The sequence below is a fragment of the Strix aluco genome, chromosome 2 (assembly GCF_031877795.1).
Source record: "Strix aluco isolate bStrAlu1 chromosome 2, bStrAlu1.hap1, whole genome shotgun sequence".
In the NCBI taxonomy this organism is placed as follows: domain Eukaryota; kingdom Metazoa; phylum Chordata; class Aves; order Strigiformes; family Strigidae; genus Strix; species Strix aluco.
Genome location: NC_133932.1, coordinates 1,769,869 through 1,792,387, shown reverse-complemented (window position 1 = coordinate 1,792,387; position 22,519 = coordinate 1,769,869). Strand labels below are relative to the sequence as shown.

At 42.2% G+C, this 22,519-nt stretch overlaps 1 protein-coding gene across 3 annotated transcripts in view; it reads left to right on the top strand.

Moving 5' to 3' along the window:
* Window positions 1–1,209, top strand: part of LOC141915972 (cell surface glycoprotein CD200 receptor 1-A-like) — a 35,880-nt gene extending 34,671 nt beyond the window's left edge. For 2 of the 3 annotated variants that reach the window (XR_012621045.1, XR_012621044.1), the window contains 2 exons: window positions 283–407; window positions 1,077–1,209. The gene's annotated coding sequence lies outside the window, so the exon portion shown is untranslated. The remainder of the gene's footprint in view (window positions 1–282; window positions 408–1,076) is intronic. The other variant, XR_012621046.1, reaches the window with a different exon arrangement.
* The last annotated feature ends 21,310 nt before the right edge of the window (window positions 1,210–22,519 follow it).

Here is a 22,519-nt window from a genome sequence, read left to right as displayed (position 1 = left end):
GTCTGAATATACACTGAGGTAATATTTGTGCAATCCCTAATAGTGTTCTTAGGGCAGAAATTCACATATTAAGAGAACAGTGTTTATTTACATTTAAAGAGCAGTTATGGACAGAAAAGAGGCTCTAAAAATGACACCAGGAGGATCATATTTACTCTCTCCCTGTGGTTTCAGTCCAGACTTGCCTGGTGCACAAGTCAAAGGTGTTTTCTTTTAAATGACAGTTACAGAAACTTCACACAGGATTTGAAAGACATCTGCTTTTTATCCCCCTACACACAGCAGAGAGCCTGCAACTGTATTTAACTGAAGAGCTGGCAGCAAGGAGGGACTCCAGATGCCCAGAATCATCTTAGCCCTTTAGAAGAGTCACTCCTCCTCCTAGAAAAGGAATATTTTGGTTGGTGGTAAGTGAAATCCATATATATACTAGAAGCACCACAGAAAAGGCACTGTTTTCAGTGTGGGAGTGGTTTTTTTGGTCTGTCTTCTAATGTTAATTCCTTCTCCCGTTAAAAATGGGAGGATGCTTGAGAAGGGCAGATTATGTTCTGGTCTTCAGGAAAGCCTTCCTGGGGAAGATTAGGTAGACACATGTTGGTGTCTTTAAGTAAGGTTAAGAACTGAATATTGCATGTCTGTCATTTTTGATCCTCCACGAGTATCCTGGAATAAGTATTTCCTCTCAGTCCAATACTAAACTATTCTGAAGGCATTTCCTATGCTGACTTGCTTCTGCAGAGATTCTACCTGTTTCTTTTTAATTTACGACAGCTCCTTGGAGCGTTTAGTTCTGACTCCAAGAGCAACTGTTTCTAAAAGAACAGATGAAATCTCGTTAGCAGCACAACGCACAAAAATAAATAGCTGTAGGCCAAGAATTGAAGGCCTAAATTCTCATTTAATACCCAACTATTAACAGTCATTTGTTAAAGGCTAACCTGTATTTAATTTTGACATAACAACTCGTTTGGCGACACAGTGTTTCAAACCAAAAAAAAGACCAGTTGCTGAGTTTCATGCAGTGTGTGTATGTTTTTTAGAGGGAACACTGACGACTGCTTTCTGTTCTCCAGGCTACCTCCTTACTAGACTACCTCCTTCTTCATGTAGGGATTAAACACATTTTTTGTTGGGGCGGTCCGTTGCATCACAAAGGTAGGCCTGCTGCTCCTGGATTGCTGCCTCAGCAGTGGTGGGGCTCGTGAGAGCGCTGCAAAAGCCTGATGCTGAAGATAAGGTTGAGATGGAATTTCCAGGCTCAGCATTGCGATCAGTTATAGCTGTCTCTCTCTTTCCAAACAACAATATCCCTTCTGGGCAGCAGTTACTGATGTTTGGCTTTGACTCAGAAGCAAATCTTTGCAAGCTTTGGAAAGTTTGAATGTAATCATTTGGCTGCCTTGCAGTTATCTCAAGTGAACAAAAATGTTTTTCATCTGTTAGGAACTTCGTTCAGCTCAAGACAGCTGAAACTTCATTCCAACACTTCACAAACATTTATGCTTCTCCCTTTAGTATTTTATTTTGTCAGATTCAGGATGTAGACCCTCTACAGAAACTGCTTAACAGAGTGAATACAACCCAAATGCCTGATACTGCTGTAGAACTCAGTTTCGTTGGGGGTGACAGCCCTGTATTTCACCCGCACCTGACATGTTCTGTTAAAGCCACCAACTACCAATAAAAGTTCTTCTTGAGGAAGGAATATAAGTAACATAAGTAAAACCCTGTGCTGGGTACCACCTAGAGACAGGGGTAAATTGTTCAATTTATACCTGTGACAGAAACTCCATGACAATCTCCTTGATATAGCAGAGTTTCATTAATACACATTGACAGGAAGATAAATGTCAAGAGTGATTAAAAAAAAATATTCACTATATATGCAGAAGAATATAAACCAAGGTCACTCCTTATAAAAAGAACTTTGGCAGTCATTGTTAAGTTACGATGATATCCTAAATTTACAGTAAGCATTCTTCATAAAAGTGACAAAGGCATAATAGGAAATCTTATCACAAAACTGTGAGCCTGATTTACAAAAAGAAACTTACGTTTGCATCCTAGTTTAGAAGTATTTTTTAATGTGCTTACATTTGATCACAAGCATCAAGTGCACTTCTGAATTGAAATTAGGTCTCTCTTAGTAAATATTTCCTCATGTTTTAGAAGAGACCATTGTAGGAGTTACATTATAAAAGTGAAACTGAATGGCTTTTGAACATTTTTCAATTGCTTTTCATTTGCTCACATCTCTGCATGGACAAAACCACAGTATTTTCATTAAGTAGATTAGCATATGAAGTCCCGCTTTTAAGTTAGGATGGAAAAGAGCTCATTCCTATGTCACTGCTGCAACCTGTCACTGAATTTGCTCCTGTAGAGGCGGTGAAACAGACCATTTCATGACAGGCAGCATCATCAAAATTGCTGGAGGGAGCTCCTGAAGACAAACTCTGACATACCCCCTTGTTTTCTGCCAAAGAGACAGTTCAAAGCCCATGACAGCAATATGCACATTTTAACTCACCCATTAAGTCTTAGACTAAGTAGTCTTTAAAATTGCTGTCTGCTTTGAGTTGCCATCATTAAAGGTCCTCTAAGGAATTATGGGTGGCTGTATCTTGAGGCGGCTGTCTGGTAATGTGCAGAGGAGCTACCTGAAAACATATTTAGAAGTACAACTATAGGTCAGATATATTTCTTCTAAAGAAGAGGAGCATGGAAGCAGTGAGCAGTGCCAGTCCAAAGGGGATAGTGCTAGTTGATAGAGCTTTTTAGTATGCTTCAGTCAAAATAGTATGTACAAGAACCTATTAAAATAGCAGGTCTGAGTTTCAGAACACTGCGATAGCTAAAAAATTCTTCCCTTAATGCAGCTGCTTTAACACAACATTATTGTTGTCAGGTTTTCTTTGACAGCAGTAAATTTGGACTAGGCTTGACTTAAGGATGTATGTGTCTTAAGAGAAAAGTAAGTTAAGGAGCATAAATCACGCCTTCAGCTGTTTTTCACAAAACTCAAGCGATGTTTGTTAGTGTGACATTAGTAAATCAACATTCAGAGTCTGAGCCAAAGATCATTAAAGTAAATTGGAGCCTTTTTGGCTGACTTCAAGGGGCAAATGAGCTATCATGTACTGAGGATATTTTGTCATTATTACAAGCATAAGATACAAAGAGCCGCCTATGATCTGCATAAGCGCTTTCAGGATGCTCTTCCAGGAAGAACAGTGAATTCTAGAAGAATACGAAGAACAACTGGAAAGCAGCAAAAGAAGAAATAACACCCTTTAGCCTTTCTTATTTTTGTGTGTGAAGAAAAAATGCCGTTTCATCCAACTGATGACAAGATGTGTAGCTACATCAGAAATTCTGTTTCATCCCGTGATGACAGGAAGTATAGCTACATCAGACGGTGCTCTGAACCAAACAGATCTGAGAGAGAATCTGCCCTTTCCCCGCTTCTAATCTACATATAAATCTATCCTGCTTCACTGGAAGAACAGAGGAGTGATAGAACTCATGGTTCACTGCAACCAGTTAGAATATGCCTATTTTTTTAGTCAGTCTAATGTATTTTCACGTGTGGTGCTAAATTATAAGCCTCGGAGTGGATTTTTTTTCTTTTTTTTTGCTAAAACTGGCTTTGAAGTTTATTTGTGGTTGGCTTTCACAGTCTGCTCTGGTCTGGAGAGATTCAACATGGAGATTCTCCAGCTTAGTTTTCACAGACCGTGCATTCTTATAAGCAATTCCCAGGACAAATGATTTTAGTCCAATGCCATTTATTAAATGGCAGTGGGCTGATTTTTTTCCCATCCTTTCTTCCTCCCTGTCTCCTTATGTTGAAGCACATTTCATTTGGCAGTAAGCAGGAAATGAGTCACAGTCAGCATTTGAAGCATCAGGTACTAATCAGGTCCTAGCAATATCCAGTAATTAAAACACTACAAGTCAGCTTGAGCTACAGCATTCATACCCGGATCCAAAATTTTGCCAGTGTTTAGGTTCACAGGAACTTGAGATTTCCTTTAAGCTCAACTTGATTCACACAAGGCAAAAACCACATTGTATTTCATGACAATATTTTCTGTAGCTGGTGCTTGTTTGTGTGTTAGACAATGAAATATGAGGACTTCGTTGGCTGCAAGGACCAGCAGCCGTGCACACAAAAGCCAGTGCAAAGTCTCAGAGACAAATGTACTTCGTGTTATGCAGACAATGCTTCTGTTCCCTCCAATTTGGTCTTCTCCCTAAATGAGTTTAAAGACAATACTGACAAGATATATCCACAGAAATGCAATGAGACTTAAGCAGATGAGGACGATAATGTACAAAAGCAAAACTCAGTGACAATGAGCCCCTACAAAGCAGTGAAAAGTTCTGGTTCATCATAAAAAAGAGCAAAATGTCTGCTAAAGATTTTGGGTTTGCTAGTAAATTAGAAATCTATTGAAACAGTTAGAAAACTAGATGTGTATATAAAACACCTGTTGCTATAGGGCTCCGATTCTGTCTCGGGGCTCTGTGTTTCTGAGAGAAATAATAGTAGCAATATTAATAATAATAGTTCAAAGCACATGCTGTTAGCTAAACTGGAGGCATCCATGTGTAATACTACTGTACAGTCAGGAAACCGCAGAACCAAAATATTAATGTTGGAATGCCAGAGATGAAAGGACAAAGAACACAAGATGAGCACAAAGTCTGTGTTAGGAAACACTACTCTGAATATACAATCTCCCTCAAATCCTGGTTATTTGTAGAAAAGCAGCAAAGTAAACTGACATGGGTTTGCCCCTCTGAAGAGTCCCAAGTGTCACATCAGCTCTCTCTTGCCCTTTTTGCAAGAATGGATTTCACTCTACATGTGACTGGATTGTTGGCTGCTCTGTTTCCTGGTAAGCAAGTTTACACATCTAACCACCCTGCCATTATGAGGTGGGGTGTAGTCTGCAACAGCCACTGCTAAAATAACTATTGTCTCACTTTCAACAGAATATTTCCTCGTGGTAATGTATGGGAAGGGATAGAAAAAGTCCAGCTGGGTTTTCAGAGAGATCAGTATTTGTCTCATGAATTTGCGTGTCCGGATTGGAAAAGAGTGAAATTAATGGAGCTCTTAAAATCTGGTTAAAGCTCAGCTGAGCCCTTTGGACAAAGTCACTAAACACGACGTCATTAAAGAACAAATTATCAAAGTCTGATAACTGTAAAAATAGCAGCTGATAGTAACTTCAAACCACAGGTACCTTAACTGCCCAAAGCATGGACAAATGAAATGCAATTCGGAAACCTCCAACACATCGGCAAAACGGCTTCATGAGGTACTCACTTATATCACAAGGGCATGCATGCTTTTATATGGATTGGGGTGGGGGGAAGGAGATATGCAAGTGACAGCAAAGAAAAAAAAAAAGAAAAAATTCAACGTATTAGTAGAGGCACTGGGAACTGAGAAAAAGTCCAGAAAGGCAGCTTTCAGCATGCTGTCACCGAAATGTTACGAACTGAAAATAAAGTGACACCTTGATTCCTACTGTGTTTGGGGGAATATGTCCCTGTATTTGCATACTCTGTAAATACACAAGATTACCTGAAAGATATCTAATCCATTTTGTGTCATTACAAGGGATGATGCTCTCTTCAGAGACAGGGGAGTTTTATGACAGTTAAATCTTATGCATTTAAGTTCCCTGCAGAAGGCTGGATCTTGTGATATCCCCCTTGCAGGGTTTCACTGAGGATTTTGCTGTTGCAGGTTTAAAAAAACTGGTGTATTAAAGCTCTTACTCCTTGGTAGAGTTGGGTACTCAGTGAGAGCTGCAGCTCTGCAGGGCTCCACCCTATGAAACATGGAAATTCTGCAAGATTACAGCTGCAAAGCCAGTGGGCTCCTTCAATGACACACTTGAAGAAACAGGTCCAGCAGGCTCCAAAGTCCGCATTCAGAATTGTTCAAAGATTTTTGAATTATTGGGCTTGTACAGTATTAACATAAAGCCATGTCCTCAGCTTTTAGGCAAAACTCGTCTCCTCATCACCACCTCTGTTCTTCATTTCCATGGAGCTTTGCCAATGCAAACGCAGCTCAGGATGAGCCCCATCAGACACGGTGTCACGGCTCTTGCTGGGCTGGACCATGACAGTTAAAATTTTTGAGCCACTATCTGACATACATAAAGTACAACCTAACATAGTAAAAATATTCATTGCTGGACTCTCAGCTTTGAGTGTCAAGTCAGTTGTTGGAGATGATGGAGCAGCTCCAGGGACACACATCTCTCTAAATTTGCAGAAAAAGCCTTGATGGCTGCACCTGGATTCTCACAGATCTTGCCATCCACCTCTGACACACCATCACATTGGCACATCAAAACCTTTAAAGAGGAAAATCAACTTCTTTTTCATACTCACTATTTGCTCAGATTCAATGCAGAGTGGATTTTTTTATTTTTTATTATCATAGTTACATAAAACAAACTGAAGATGTAAACTTGTGCTCATTTCTCAGAGAAACATTTCCATTTATTTTTCAGATCATTTCATAGCTAACCACTTCTAAAAATGTTAAGATATACACAAGCACAAATGGATTAAGGAAGCTTGCTGGGATTCTGACGTGTATATATAGACATTGCCTTGGAAGGGAAAAATATTCATCATTTTCAATGGTGTTTTACTGCAGCTACAGTCCTGCTTGTAATACATTACTGAATAAATTGGCAACAAAAATGATTTCACCACCTATCCAGCAACAGATTGAAGGAAATTGAGATGTTACAACTGAGACATGGTTCTTCTGTCTGTGGCTTGAAAAGGTGGAGGACTTGTTCAAGCCCAGGGTAAACAAACATGTCAGGAAGTCAAATGGGAGACCCTGGAGTCTCTGCTAGGGAAGAAATAACAAAAATAATCTCCTTGTGCTTAGGAGGGAAACCAGGGGCCCACTCTTTACAACCAACTCACTACAGACTTTTGGAGGGAATGGGCTTTCCAGTAAAGGAACCAACCGGTTTCCAGACAAGCTTGCCTTCCTCAGTGGCTGGAGATTGACAATACATTTATATTAACAGTGCTGGGAACTGCAAGTGTGATGTGAAATGAAAGATTTATGATGTTATTGCAAGCACTACATGCTTATAAACTGCAAATTCCTATAACTTTCACTGGCAAGCCTGTTCTCTACTCCACACAGTACAGGCTCACAAAGTCCACATGCTTCAAGGGCTACAGTTTAAGCTCCAGAAAAGCAGCTTTCTGGCCTGGAGATAGATAAAATCATTTGTAAGATAATGTCAATATTCTTTTCTTATGAACTTACTGCTTGCTTGAGAGTTCTAAAAATGAATTTTCTATCAGGAAAAATATAGCCTCTCTCTCTCATTAAGTCCTCTTCATCAGCTCCTGCCTGATGCAGAGAAATTTTAGTAAGGGGATATTAAGAGACAGCAATTGTCTGAGTCCACAAACCTCTGCTGGCCAACAGTAACCAGAGTCTGTGGCTGTGGTGGTTTCTTTAGTATGACAACAACTGTTCTCTCTGTAGTTCATTGAGCTCACTACCTGCCGTCAACAGATCTCTGGTAACAATCCGTGCACCATGTTGGTAAGAATAAACAAAGCTGAAAGGGGTTTAAGGTCATGTAACGAGACTCCCTCTCCCAGTGATAGCAGGACACGTAGAACAGAATTAGCTTCCGTAACATGAAAATAAATCACTGAAGAGAATGGTCAAATTCTCTGCTTATACAATCTATGAAAAAGCAGCACATCTCAAAAATGATAGATCAGAGCAAGTGAAATCTTCCTCAGTGTGCCAGTGATCTCCATCCCACCCTGTCAAGCCCCTCTCCTACAGGTTTGATATTCACTTATATCCATTAAGGCTTTTATTCCTATTACAGTTGGGTCAAGCCAAACAATTCGTATTACCGCTGATTTTCAACCTTTTCCTCGAAACTCTGGGATGTGGAGAGACGGGTCATGCATGTTTTTAATCAGTAACAACAAAGTCAGGCCTTGGGGATCATCACTAAAGAACACAGCATCCTGACAGGGAAGAGATTTCTACAGCACAGCTACCAAAGACAGTGAGGACAGTGCCCCAGGCTCATTCCCTCTGCCTGAGTGTGTGGTGGCCCTAACCCACCACTGCTTCTTCTAGAGAGGGCACTTGGGTGCTGCGTTTCAATAGGGGTGCCCAGTTAGGCTCAACTGGTTACAGAGAAAGTGCCGGGGGATAAACTTTCAAATTCACTTCCCAGTTCTGTACCTTTTCTTGGACCTACAAATCTTGGAATTTCTAGGTTGGGGAATCATTTGTTTCTCTCACAGCTCACAGTGCACCAGCCTCTTAAGCTAGCCCAGAGAGACAGTAAAAGGAAGAGTTGGAGCTATGCAGCAAAAGTTGAGGCCCCAGCAAACCCCTGAGTTCAAGGCATTTGGAAAGCCTGCCTGGTACTTGCAATTCTGGAAGCTGGAACTCAGCATGGGCATTTGGGAGCTAATTGATGAGGTCCTGGGGCAAGAATCTGCCTTATTCTGTAAAGTACAGAGCATATTTATACATCTACAGATGTATTTTACTTGCTATGGCAATAAACCCTTCAGAATCTGCTGGTAAGTACTCTAATTTTCACGGATGGATGAGTGAAGTTACAGTGTCTGCAGAGTTCCTGCACTAAACATCCATGGCAAAATGCATACAGACATTTCACATCCATTGAAAACAATAAACCGAATTTCTTCAGCAAGTCCCTTCATCCTCCACATCACAGTGTTCACAACTTCTGCTTATGTAGTAAGATCATTAGGAGTGCCTAAATTTGCATTTCATAGGATCAGCTGTTTTTTTCTGCCGGCAGCTAGAAAGGATTTACCTCATCAACAACGAGCTGATGGAATGACAGGTTTCTAACTGATTTATCTGACTTCCAGTGAAGCCAGGTTCTGATCTGGCCCAAGCTGTAAGCAGAGCAGTGCCTATATAGTACCAAAGAGAACAAGCAAGTCTGGTGGGCCTGTCAGTTGTGCAGTCATGACTCACATGCTCACAGGTAAACTGACTGGGAGACAGGGGAGGGCATTTTTCTCCACGTCAGGTTTGCATGGCATTACAGATACTCTGTTTTCTTTCCCACAGACTCAGACGTGCTTATCTGCCAGAGCTGATCACATTCACAAGCACCTGTCTCTTGCAAGAGTGTTCAGCAACAGGATCATTTTAGTCTTCCTATTTACTGATTGCAACTAAAGACAGCTAAACTTTCCAAATACAGCAATGCTTGCAGCATAATTAGCCTGAATTGGGTTTTATACTGGCAATTCAACACAATGGGCTTCATTGTGACAGCTAAAAGGTGAAGCATTTTTAATGGACTCACCATTGCTGGGTAACAAGCACTGACTCTGCTACAGAGACTAGCACTGGTCTCTGAGATCAGAGAGGAAAGGTCACTTGTGCTCAGTCGCATCAAGAGGTCTAAGAGGAGTGGCAGCACCAGGAGCTACTCCAGAAACCTGAGTATCCACCCAAATATGTGCTGACTGTAAGGTCTAAGGCTGCATCCTAAATCTAACCTCTGCCAGTGAGGAAATTTATTTCCAACTGTAACAATGGATTCATTATACTAATTTGCTTCATCAAATGCCATGCAGCAGGTAGAAATAGGTCAGGGCTCAGAGGAAAAGCTCTCAGTAAATAACCAAAGGATTTTTAAGTGAAAAAGCCCACAGTGAGTTGTTTTTCTCTTCCCCCTCCCCCAATCCTGTTTGTCATGATTTGGGCTCACAGGTCATCTCCCAAAAAAGACTTGAAAAAACCTTTCACTGTGATCTCCAATCACAGTGAATTCCCTCAGCATAATGCCTGTTTTTTTAAATTTCTTGCTAAATAAAAAGAATTTCAAAACTGGAGGGCAGCTTGCTTTATTTCTACATAACTGAGAAGTTGAGATTTATTTGATGTGATCTCCAAGTGAAGTGTAGAGGGAAAACAGGATACTGTATCTGGCAGCAAGTATGTGGCAATCACGCAAAGTAAACTCTTGATATGTCTGTAATCTCTTTGTTGGCTTATCCCTGATTCAATTTAAGGCCCTGGAAAAAGCCACCAAACCTCTTCATGTGAAGTGTGAGATGGAACTTATTAGTCATGGCAATTTGCTTCTCATGGGACGCTGGCACTCAGAGAACATGGTGTGCTGAAAGAAACAGACCTAGAGGAGCAAGTCCTGAGTCTCTTTGTCCTGCTTAGAGTTACCAGTGAGAAGAGAGTTCTGGCTAGTTTAACACATAGAAGTTAAGCATATGAAGGAAAACCAGAGGGAAAGTTTGACTTACAACTTTTGAGTTTTGGCTTTTGACAAAATTTTGGCTTTTGAAAATCTTTTGGTCTTTTGTTTCCTTCAGCCCTTAATATGAAATCAAATGCATTTGCCTTAAACCCATTAAATCAGAGGGATGGGAAGGGTGGTTGCAGATTGTTAAAGGGATGTAATTCTACAATGATACAGCTAGAATGCCAAAAGTACCTCTAACGTCTACTCCAGGCATCAGTTTTCTTGCACATTTTTCTTATTCTTTTTTAGTTCTCAGGTGACAAGTCACTGAGAAAAATGGACTCACCTATTTGTTCTTCCTACCTCATTGTAGCCAAGTGAAAAAACCCACCTTATTTCAGACAGACAGGACATACACATGGGCAACAAGCGCTCCAGATACTTACACATCCCATTAGTCTTTGGTGGAGGTGACACGAGGGTAGGATATTTGTCAGACACCTGAAAACACTACCAAGGCACACAGGGCCTTGGTAGGCTGCAGGATGAACCAGGACTTCCATCCACACCCAAATATCCTGAGCCTCACCTAAATCCCACATGAAGTGCCCATATAGTTTGGCTGCAGGGCCACTTGGCCACCACACATTAGTTTGGACCTTCCATGACTGCATAAGACTGGAAAAGCAAATGGGAACTGGGTTGTGCAGCAGCCCTTGGGTCCCACTCTTCTGGTTTGCTTGGGGGAAGAGGAGGCGAGTCAATGGAGGAATTTGTGAGTAAAAGCAAGGGGGAGTGGTGGGGTGGAGGCAGAGAGGAAGGAGCCCACAGCGGGGAATACTGAAATGAGTGTAAGGGAGCTGCGTGGCAGCAGCTGAAACAAAACACCAGACAAACAGAGAGCACAAGCTCTCTCCCACCTTCAGGAGAGCTTGGGGGAGCCATGGCTGCCAGGTCTGACCTCAGCAGGGGCTGAGCAGAGTCCTCAGGAGCAGCCCCCATAGCCCCTGCCCATGCCTCCCCTCACCCAGCTGCTCCTCGTGCTCTGTCCGGGGGCACCCCTTCCCTCCTGGCTGTGGCCAGCAGGGACAGGGAAGGGACTCAGCACTCATGAGGCCGCCCCTCGATGAGTGGGTTCAGTTTTGGGCCCCTCACTCCAAAAAGGCCATTGAATGACTCGAGCGTGTCCAGAGAAGGGCAACGGAGCTGGTGCAGGGTCTGGAGCACAGGTCTGATGGGGAGCGGCTGAGGGAACTGGGGGGGTTTAGTCTGGAGAAGAGGAGGCTGAGGGGAGACCTCCTGGCCCTCTACAACTCCCTGACGGGAGGGTGCAGAGAGGGGGGATGAGTCTCTTGAGCCAAGGACCCAGCGCCAGGACAAGAGGGAATGGCCTCAAGCTGCGCCAGGGCAGGGTCAGACTGGCTCTTAGGAAGGATTTCTTTGCAGAAGGGGTTGTTGGGCGTTGGAATGGGCTGCCCAGGGCAGGGGGGGAGTCCCCATCCCTGGAGGGGTTGAAGAGTCGGGTTGACCCAGCGCTGAGGGATCTGGTGGAGTTGGGAACGGTCAGTGTGAGGTTCACGGTTGGACTGGGGGAGCTTCAAGGGCTTTTCCAACCCAGATGATTCTGTGATTCAGGGCAAGCAGCAGTCTTCCAGCAGCAACCTTGCAACACTCGGACACCTTCTGCATCCCTCCGGGAAGTAACACACACGTCCTAAGCCGTGGGCTGAAACCTCATGCAGTGATGTAATTGCCCTGGGGTAGGGCCGAACGGCCTCTTCTGCAGTCAAGGCAGGATTTAGCGCACTGTGAAGTGGCGGATGTGCAACAGAAACTCGAGAGTGCTTGAAAACAGCTCTGTTTTCTTCACTGACCAGCTCAGCGCAGTGCACTGCCAGCTCTGGTGTCTGGTATACTGCTAGCAACACCGCCCTACCCAGACTGACAAAAATAATCAGACAGTCATGTTTTTCTTTTCTTTCTAACTGCTTTTTGTCTCAAATAAAATCAGGGTGAAACACCTGGTATTTCAGGGTGTCCTTTGTAGGGCAAAGTCAGGTAAAATTGCTAACCATGAGGGTGAATTATGCTGGTTTAGCAAGAAGCTTGCTTCACACCCACCTGCGGGCCCTTCCACATGAGCTGATTTCTCAGGGTGGGCTGCAGAGCTGTACTCACACTCTTGTTTGGCACATCCTCCTCCGGTGGACACAGCTCACCACCTCGGGAGGCATCCATCTTACTTCACATCACCACATTTTAGGATGTAAAAAGGTCAAACTGAACTTTATAGAGAATTGGTTTTTCACGTTTTCAAGTTATTTAGTGAAAAAACAAAAACTTGCAAGGTTTCCTCTGGGTTTGTTGACCACTTTCTTAGCTTCCTCCCTTTTTTCCTCCTTTTTCCTTTAAAGAACAGGCAAGTATTTTTTAAAACAACAGCTCGCTTAGTTGGAAAATAAAGGAAGAGGCGGTGATAAATTTTGAGTTAAATGGAAAAAATATTTTTGGCAAATTTTAAGGAAAACACTTCCAAATGTTGACCACTCTTTAAAGTGAATTCCTTTAGCTAATTTCCTTAATTCTTTTCCTGAGTTATAAGACAAGCTGCAGAAACATATGGAGTGGGGATTATACTTGACTGTATCTAGCATCTCTCTGTAAATTCTTAACCCTCTGTTCCTGTTTCTCCTTCCTTTTCCTCAGTTAAAACGGTGCTGAAGGGGATGTCAGGCTAAATTCAGGACTTTGCTGAGAAAGTGACCACAACCTATGCAGGAACAAGTATGGTGCATAACCAGCAGCTCTCTTGTGCTGTTCTTGGTATAAGTAAGAGAGGCAGGGTAAGATGAAGCAGATTATGGCTAGGAGAGAGATACAGTACAGATGTTAGTCCTCCCAAAATCCAGAGTAGTCCATGAACAGACATGTAGCCTTGCTACAATCTGGAGCAGCCCCTTGGGTACCCTTGTATTGAGGGCCACAAACTTTGAGGTACTTAAATTGATGATGGAGGAATCATAGTGGCACAAATCCAGTTTTTATTCCCCTCTGTCAGGCTGTTCCTTGTTTTCAGTTTTCTAGGAGGCACAGCAGAGAGCCAGCCCCAGCATCTCTATCTTCCAAAGCGACTGTAGAGACATCCCACTACCTCAGGAAGCTCTATCCTCCTTAACATCCCAAGCAGCAACTAATAAATGCTATGACAGGCTAGTGCAGGCTCACTCCAGACATCTTTGTTTAAGAAGGAAATAGGCTGGGTTCTCTTGTATGACTTTCTGTGTCCCCCAGTTGTCTCACCACATTTTTGTTCTTCCTGACAGAAGAAAATCACTGACCCGTCTGTCAATGCCATCTCTGCTTCAGTGAGCTGCTTTATGCGTTTGTTCACGGAGGGCTGAATAATGGACCAGTGCCAAAGTCCTAATCAAGAGAAAAGCTACTAGTAGTCACAGCTCCTCAGCATTATACATGTTTCTGAGTGGGACTGATTAAGACTGTTGTTTGGAACAGGGAAACTGTGTCAGAGGTGCCACATCCCATAAATTAGTTTAAGCTGAGGTAACGTATTGCCAACATACACCAATAGCTCAACAAATCTGGTAAGCCAATGTTTGGGAGAAACAAGACCATCAACATTTTCAGGCATTTAATCCAACTCAGACAGATTTACGCAACTGAGGGGACCCTTACAGAATTTCCAATGGTTTAGTAAAACACTACAATCTTTGCATTTTATTTAGTTTTTAAGGTGAAAAAAAAAAAAAAGCTGAGAAAAAATTTGGTTTTTCTCAGTTTAGACTCAGTTTAGCTAGACAGGAAGAACGGTCTAGTTCTCAAAGTGTGGCATTTGCCACTAGGGACTCCTGAATTTTAATCCACTCCCTCTGAAACCTCTGTAGCACTCTATAGAAAAGTCATTTAATTCTAGTCCAGACGGTGAAGTTTGTATGCTGCCGAGCAGATTAGTCATACAAGTGTGTTCCTTTCTGTGGGACTACTCATGTGAGTAAGTTATCAATGGGGAGGGGGGGGAGCAAATCTGGCCCTTTGTACGGAGTCACACGGAGAGAGAAAAAGCTACCGCAAATTTTAATTGGTCTGGCCTCCTTGGTGGAAAAATTATCTACAGTGATGCTAGAAGAAATAGTAAGAAAATGGGAAAATCTGTTAATCGGAACAGTAGTCTCTTAAGTAACAGATGTTTTATTGACTGTTTCAAAAACAATTAAACCGGACTAAGAAATCGCAAATGCAGGGAATCAAATAAACCCAGCTCATCAGGGACATTGAGTAAATGAGTCAGTAAGGCTCTCCTGTTTGTAGCACCCGCCATGTCTTACAGCAGGTGATTAAGACACCTGAGAGAAGAGCACGCCTGCTGGCAATGCAACCAGAGAAATGAACCCAAACAAAAGCCACTTAGAAATGTCATTTCTCTTTTGATCCAGAACTGGAATGTTGTTTTGGAGCCTTTTGGAACGTCAACTGGAACTAGACCCTCTCAAAATTTACTTTAGTTAATTAGCAAGGAGAGGTGGAGTTTTCTGTGCCTGAAGCTCTGTTCCACTGGATCTTTTCCAGCAACTGACCGTTGTGAGTCAGTTCCAAGTTGCCAACGCAGTTAACAAGCCATTAGTGGCCTGAACTTAAACCGAGCAGGAACAATTTCAGTTCCACCTGAGCTGGAATGGCAATAAGAAAACAACTTGCTTGACCCCCTGACATGAGAAATCCTTGCTGACACTGCAGTTACCTAATCGCATGGATTTACCTGAGGGGAAATCTGATGTGAAGCAATCTTCCTTTAGAAAACCATGTTTTATTCACCACATTACCTTTCTGTTACTGTCAGTAGATTATCTGTGTCTTCTCTTTCTCCCACAGGATCCAAAAAAAAATAATTAAACTTTCTGAGTCCGGGCAGATATTGGTTTCTTCTTCTGTAAGAAGGCTAAGATGCCATACAGAGAATCCAAACCAGGGCTGGAAGCTGGATGTGGGAATCCTGGTGCCAATCCAGTTTCCTGCCCTACTCTACCTGTGCAGTTCGGTAAGATGCTGGTGCTCCAGGTACTTGCAGAAGGCCTGCTTTGCTCTACAAAGAGCACAACAGGCAGGTTCTGAGTAATTCAGCCCTCAAGCACTTTCTTCAAGAGCACATCTTCCTCAGCCAGGCAACAACTGTATTTGTGCCAATGACCATGTCCAAGTAAGGTTCGATTCTTTCTTCTTATTTTTCCCCCCCAAACTAGGAATATTAAGTAGATTTTCTGGATTGTGACTTACAGTAGTCTAGACCTGAGCTGGGCTGCAAAAATTAATTTAGACAGGAAAGTGTACGACTGAAACACTGCACATGGCTCAACATCCCAGTGGGAGTTACAGCTTGCATGAGACTCTGATATTGTGTGGTATTACTAGGCCTTGATTATGACACTTAGATGACTCACAACCAGAATATTTTCTAAAAATCTTCTTATCCCCATACAGAGATTGGGGAAAACAAGATGTGAAGGTGAACCCAGTCGATGAATACATTGCTTGTGCTGCAGAGAATAAAGTTTTTAGCTCACTTGGAATTTATACTGAAGTTACAACATACTGGAGAACATGTAACACAGTTTATTCATTCTTTCCATAGCAGAGAGGCCTCCCTCTGAGCAGAGCTTAGTCCATTTTCCATCTGGAAATATTCCCCTTTCAGAAGCCCGTGACCTGGGAGGGTGGTTGTTCTCATTTCAGGGAAAAGAAAAGAAAACCTTTGTGAATTCTAAGGACCTAGTGTCACTGGTTGTGTTGTATTATCCAGAATCAAAGAGCTTAATCACCACTTACACTACAGCCTTTAGCACCGCTCAATTATACCCGTCTCCTGCTCTCATATTCCTGCACTCTTACATTGTCAAGAGCTTGAAAGTACCTTAGTTAATAAAGATGAGACTGGCAGGTTTTACAAGCCTGTGTATGAAGGACGGCAGAGAAGCATGCAGCCCAGGTTCAAGCCTTGTCTCTAGAGAGTTATGTTTATCTGTCCAGATGCCGAAACTAGTTCAGAAACAGTTTAGCCTGGAAATCCACTTGGACAAATTGACCTTGCTGAGAAGATGAGCTTCCTTCATACACAGGACTGACATAACTTACAGCTGGCTCATGTCTCTCTCCAACATACTACCCTTAAGGCAAGCTTGTACATTATATGGCAGAAATTATATTGCATTATCCAGTCCAAACTCAGATGGGGCATGAGGGAGCTAATACACTGTAAATACTAAGTCATAGGAAGTTCACACAGTCATCCAGCATATTCAGATACGCAGCGTGTAAGTAACAATCTACAGGAGACTGAGGGCTGTAACTGGAAAGGCAGTTGCTGGACAGCCTGAAGAACAGGTCTGTGCTTAACACTCAGAAGTGTTAGGCCTGCTTGAAATTTGTAGAGGAAAATGAGTTAAAGAAGAGGGCAACAGTTGTGTGTTTTGTGCAGCACTTGGCTGCACTGCCAGTGAAAGGAAAAACAGACTCAAGTTCATAAGCACTTCACTGATCCTTCGCTTTGTTTTCCCTTACCTCACCCTTTCACCTTTCAGAATACCTTATTAACATAAACCACTCGTTGCATTACACAGACGTTTAGTATTTGCAGCAGTTTTAGAGAGGAGAGATAGTCACACAATGGCATCTGCAGCTGATTTACATTTATTTATCCAACAGTGTTTTCAAGTCTCTTGCCTAAAATCAAAACAGCCGCCCTCTCAGGGAATGCAGGGTCAAAAGACTGCACACATGCAAGGCTGGCTGAGATTTTAATTGCAGAAAGGTCAGGAAGTTCAGACTGAAGGTTCCCAGAGCAGCTCTAACCCCTTTTCCCTGTGTGTCTCACGTTGTTACAATAAGGTCTTTCATTACATAATCATGCAGAGTGGGCAATTCAGCCTGCTGTTCCACATGTAAAACCATCTCATGCACTGCAAAGGGTTTCCACTCCTTTTCTGTCACCTCAGAAGGACTTCTCTGCTACCTCTTTGGGTCCTCAGGAGTGTTAATCATGTTCTGAAAAACTCTACAGAACTAGTTACAAGAGAGCCTACATGTCTAAGACATAAATTCAACAAGGTGCTAAGTACCTTCATATCTTGAAGAACACTGCTGGACTCACTGGTTAATGCACTCACTTCAATTTAGGTACATCCTTAAACATCCTTAAACATCTTGAAACAGTGCCCAGGTGAGTGACAGGGCCCCGAACACAAAGGAGGGGATTGACTCCAAGTTCTCCTAACTGTTGCTGTGATATACAGAAGTCAATAAAGTAGGTTGTAGTGAATCACTTTTCCTGATGACGAAAAACCCTAAACAGCTGTTTTAAGATGGATTTGATGAGTTCATGAACAGTGTTAGAAAAACTAGGGGATAACGACAAATGGGTCTCTGCAAGAGGAAACCTGGGTGCTATTAACAGGACGGTTCATTCTATGGTCCACTCCAGACAGCTGGTGTAGACATAAACTGTAGCTACAAACCACACCAAACCCGAGTCCAACTTTACAGCATGATCTCAGCATGCTTTGCACTCTCAAGCATTCCGACAAACCCTCACGCTACATGCACTGCGTGTAATTTATACCACTGAATTCATCGGATGGAAACATCATCCCTGTGAGCTGCAATACAGTGCTTGTTGTTGCAGGCATTCTGAATGGAAAGAAAAAATATTTTAAAGTATTGACTACATCTAGGGCTAAATATGTGAGGTCTAGGGGAGATTAAATGGTATTCAGTGTGCACATTGCCAGCCTTTTCTAGAGCAGGTTAGCCTAGAGGAGCACGACTATAAGCCACACTACACCACTTGGTCTGGAAAAGGTGCGTTTGGCAATGCAGGTGTATTGACGTGATTGGCCAAAAGACTGAAAAAGCAGAAGAAAACAAAATTATTTTCACTAAATTGATTGACTGTTATGTTAAAACTAATTGTGAGCCATTGTAGGGACATGAACTTAGAGATAAGGTACCTCATCCCAACCTGGGTAAGGCATCAGCTTTGATAAAAGCAAATCTCCACTGATGCTGAGCGGAGCTTACACAGTTTGGATCCAGATTCAGATTTTGCAACTTCTCTTCTAAATACAAATGCAGTAGTGCTTTGATCAAGCATGAAGTGTAAATGCAGTACAATAAATGTGGAAGCCAGACAGGATGCAATTACAAACACTTCCTCTCCAAGCCGTGGGGTATTCAGATACTAGTGTTACCTCACCTTGTTCCCCATCTCTGAATGTTAAAATTTCTCGTCCTCAAAGACATTCCTGCACAAATGGAAATAAGATATGCTGAGTCAGAAGTAGAGTTAGTCTCCTAGGGAATGCTGTGCTAATTCTACAATACACTATAGCTCAAGCACTAAAGCAGGATTAATTTATAATGTCCACTGATTAAAAAAGGGAAAAGGACCAGACCTTACATTGCACAAAACAAACGACTGGATACCAGCCAGATGTTTGAGCAAGCATCTACCTCCTCCATTAACATGTGCTGCCTCTAACTCTCCAGGAAACCTTCCCTAATGGCACTGCTGTGGCCAAACAAATGCTTAGTTTATTCAGTCTTCCCAACCTAGTTGCTGACACCATGCTCCCAAGAACTGCGGGGCACATCCCTTATCTTCAGAATCCCTTGCAACGTTTTCAGCAGCTAAGCACTGTGTCATGAAGAATTTGTAGGTAGATGTCAGGAAGATTCGATTTTTATGGCTTGCATGTAAAAATGTGCTTCTGCCCAAAACAGCATGTGCATAATTCTAGCCCAGCAGCTTCATGAGATCTCATTACTAGAAATCAACGTTGAGGCAAATTTAGGTTAAACATAATATGCAAAAAATCAATATGAGAGATGTCAACCTTTTGACTAGTGAGTGGATGTATAATAGGCTCTCCTTTGCTTGAAGACTTTGAGTCAGGAAGTGTTTCCTGAAGGTAAGTGCTAGCTGAGAGAGTTAAGGATTTGAAGAAGACATTACTGTGAGATCTTAGGCCACATAGTACAGAAGACAAGTAATGATCATAGCTTTTTCTCCAAGTAACATCTATTTACCTATATAGCAACTCACTGGTTGTAACAGAATCCTGAGCACTCTGTCTACAAAGGTCTATGCAAATCCAGATATTCCCACAATATTGTATATAACAGTGAGACAGCTATTCATGGAGCATTCATGTGCAGAGGATTGGGGAAAAATTTGATCAAACATCATCCTTCTGAGTGTGCTGTGATTAATTTTTACCTGTTTAATGATATTTTATTCCCTGACTCAGGCCAACAGGCTATTTGGGTGCTCCAGGAAAGCCATAATATGTGATAAGCAGCTGGTATAATAGAAACCACCTTTCTTCCCAGGAGAAGAGGGAGAAAAAGAAAAATTCAGTGAGCGCTGGTAGAACTGCTTCTTGGTCGAATTACTAACATATGATGTAATGCACCTTGGCTCTCCCTTCCGGCTTGCAAGCGGTTCAGACTGCTGTTCCTGCCTGCAAATAGTCAGAGCAGGCACCGTAAGGACATATGTGAGCTCATACCCAGGGAGAGGTTGGGGCTGAGGTCAGGGCAATGTTACAGACTCCACGGCAGTGTCTCCACGGTAAATCGGTGGTGTTCATCAGAGCTGTGGAGCAGCAATCAGGTCCAGATTATAATTCAGGTAAGGTGCAACCCCATCTATTTCCTCCTGGCTTTCACCTCCCAAGCAATTTAAAAATATGAGATAAATACCAAAAGTCAAAACTTTAGCTGAAAAACCTGTCTAACAGCCACTGCTGTAGGTCAGGGGCCCATATCTCCTTGTCCAGGGGCCTTCTGTAACAGGTCCCATGTTTATTTCATGAATCTTCCAGGGGGCTGTGGTTAAATCCAGAAGAATTCAGGAGGAGTTCTTCCAGTGTTTACATGAGGACAAGAATTCACGCTCGAATAACTAAGTGATCAGTAAGTGCATTCCTTTGAAGTTTTGTTTAGCACTAGTTTGACAGCTTTCCGTATGCTTCTTCCCCATTACGGAAGCTGTACCAGAGCCGTGTAAATCTGTCTTAATGCCACTTTTAAAACTACCTTTAGGATTCAGCTGTCCATAGGTTGCACAGTCTGTCCTGCTGCAGAATATGCTGCAGTCGGAGCTGTTACTGCTTGCTGTTATACAACTGCCTGCTAGAACGGGAGGGAGCACAAAAACAAAGAGACTAAAGGACTAACCAAGTTTTGTTTATCACAGATTTGAACTACTGACTTAGAGGTGAAAGGTTCCATATGGTAGGACTAATCCCTCTCATCACTCTTCCCCTTCGACAAAATGCTCCAGTAACCTATTTTTTCATGGTGCTTCTGAAATCAGCTGGATGGACCCCATGTGTAACAGCATAGTTAAGGGATTTTGCTGCAGAAAACCTTCATCACCTTGGCCTTTGGCAAAGTGGACAGTGCTGAGAAGTCTACTCTGGAGTTAGTCCCTTCAGACAATAAAGATAATATACTGTCAGAAACTAGAAGCTCTGGATGAACAAATAAAAGAGAAGCAAGCTGCTGGGGCTGGATAACAGACACACTAGAATTCCTGATGGGACCAAAGAATAGAATGGATGAACTGCAGATGAAAAAATGGGCTTCTCTTATGCATGACAATTTCTGTGATGGATGACTAGAAGACAGTAAGTGTTGCATTACCTGCTCATTTCCTAAAGCTTAAAAAAAGAATGCTTATTACATCAGAATGAGAAACAACGCATTGAACATTATAGAAGCATTATGTGAATCAATGGCATGCACTTGCCTGTAATACTCTATTCACCTCCAAAAGAACCACAGAGGACATTCCAGAGCTAAGTAACAACTGTGACTAGGGGCAGAGAGTTTCTGTACAGAGGGAGACTGAGGCTATTGAGGTCAGAATGAAGATGCTTAAGAAAAATCAGGAAATGATCCAAAAACATTCCATCATTACTGAATATTGGATGACTGCCACAGGGGTTGTGTAAATCTGTAGCATCAGCTTTCTGTGCCACGGACCTAATCCTTTTGCTGTCACATATCACAGAATCACAGAACCATCTAGGTTGGAAAGGACCTTGAAGATCATCTAGTCCAACTGTAATATGTGCAATGATTTTGAGGAATGTTAAGGTGGGGGGAAATTTGGCCCAGATTAACATCAAACTGAAAAGGTAAGTAGTATTCTGAAGAGGTAAAGTCCAGTTCACATCTCAGAGAGAAGAAAAGAAGAACCCAGGCAGTCGCTGAGGTAGTTGCTGAGGGCAGGAATTCAGGGGCATAGAGGAAAGAATTGGAAATTTCGTAAGGGAAAACAAACCACAGGGACAGAGGGTGTGATTGACAGAAAACGCTATAAAGTTTATTCTGTTGGGCATAACCAGTTTCTCAACAGTGGAGGGAAATGTGGAAGGCCATAATTTCAATCAATAGCCAGTTATCTAGTATTGACTACTGAGACTGTAACAGCTCTCCTGAAGCAATGAATAGTGGTAATATATGGATCCAAAATACCAGAACAGGTTTAACTAATCCCATGCAGCAACTCTTATATTTTTGGAAATAAAAAATAGCTTACAGAAGACCACATGAAGTATAAGAAGTGATGAGAGAAATGCACTTGTCAAGCGGACTGCCTATGATTTTACAGGTTATTTTGCAAGAATTAAAATAAGCAAAACTTTAAGACATTATGATAATTGCTGAAATCAGATAAGTCAAATTCTGTGTTACACAAGTTATTATTTTATTGTTCTCTTCTTGTTGCTTTCTCCTGTGGTACAGGTATGACTGAATGGAAAAATAAACCCATCCAGCAAAACTTGCATCTTGTCACACTTCTCAATAAATGTTTTAGAAACTTTACCAGCAAAAAGAAAAGTCACTTCAGGATGCATTTTATGAGGGAAAACAATGTTTCTTTTGGAACAGTTCACTGACAGCAGTGGAACCAATTCAGCTGTAGTTCAAATGGGAATCCTTACTATAAAACAAACCAGCGTACTACAGTGCAAATGCAGTTGAACGGAAATGTTATATAGTACATTGCATCATTACGAGACAGGCTGTGTAGCCCTATCTATAGCAACGGCCCTGAATAGTGTGGTCCAAATTCTACCATTTGTTACGTGCGTGCAATGATTTTTAGGGCTTTAAGTTGGGGAGATTTGGCCCAAAGTAAGATAAAAAATGAA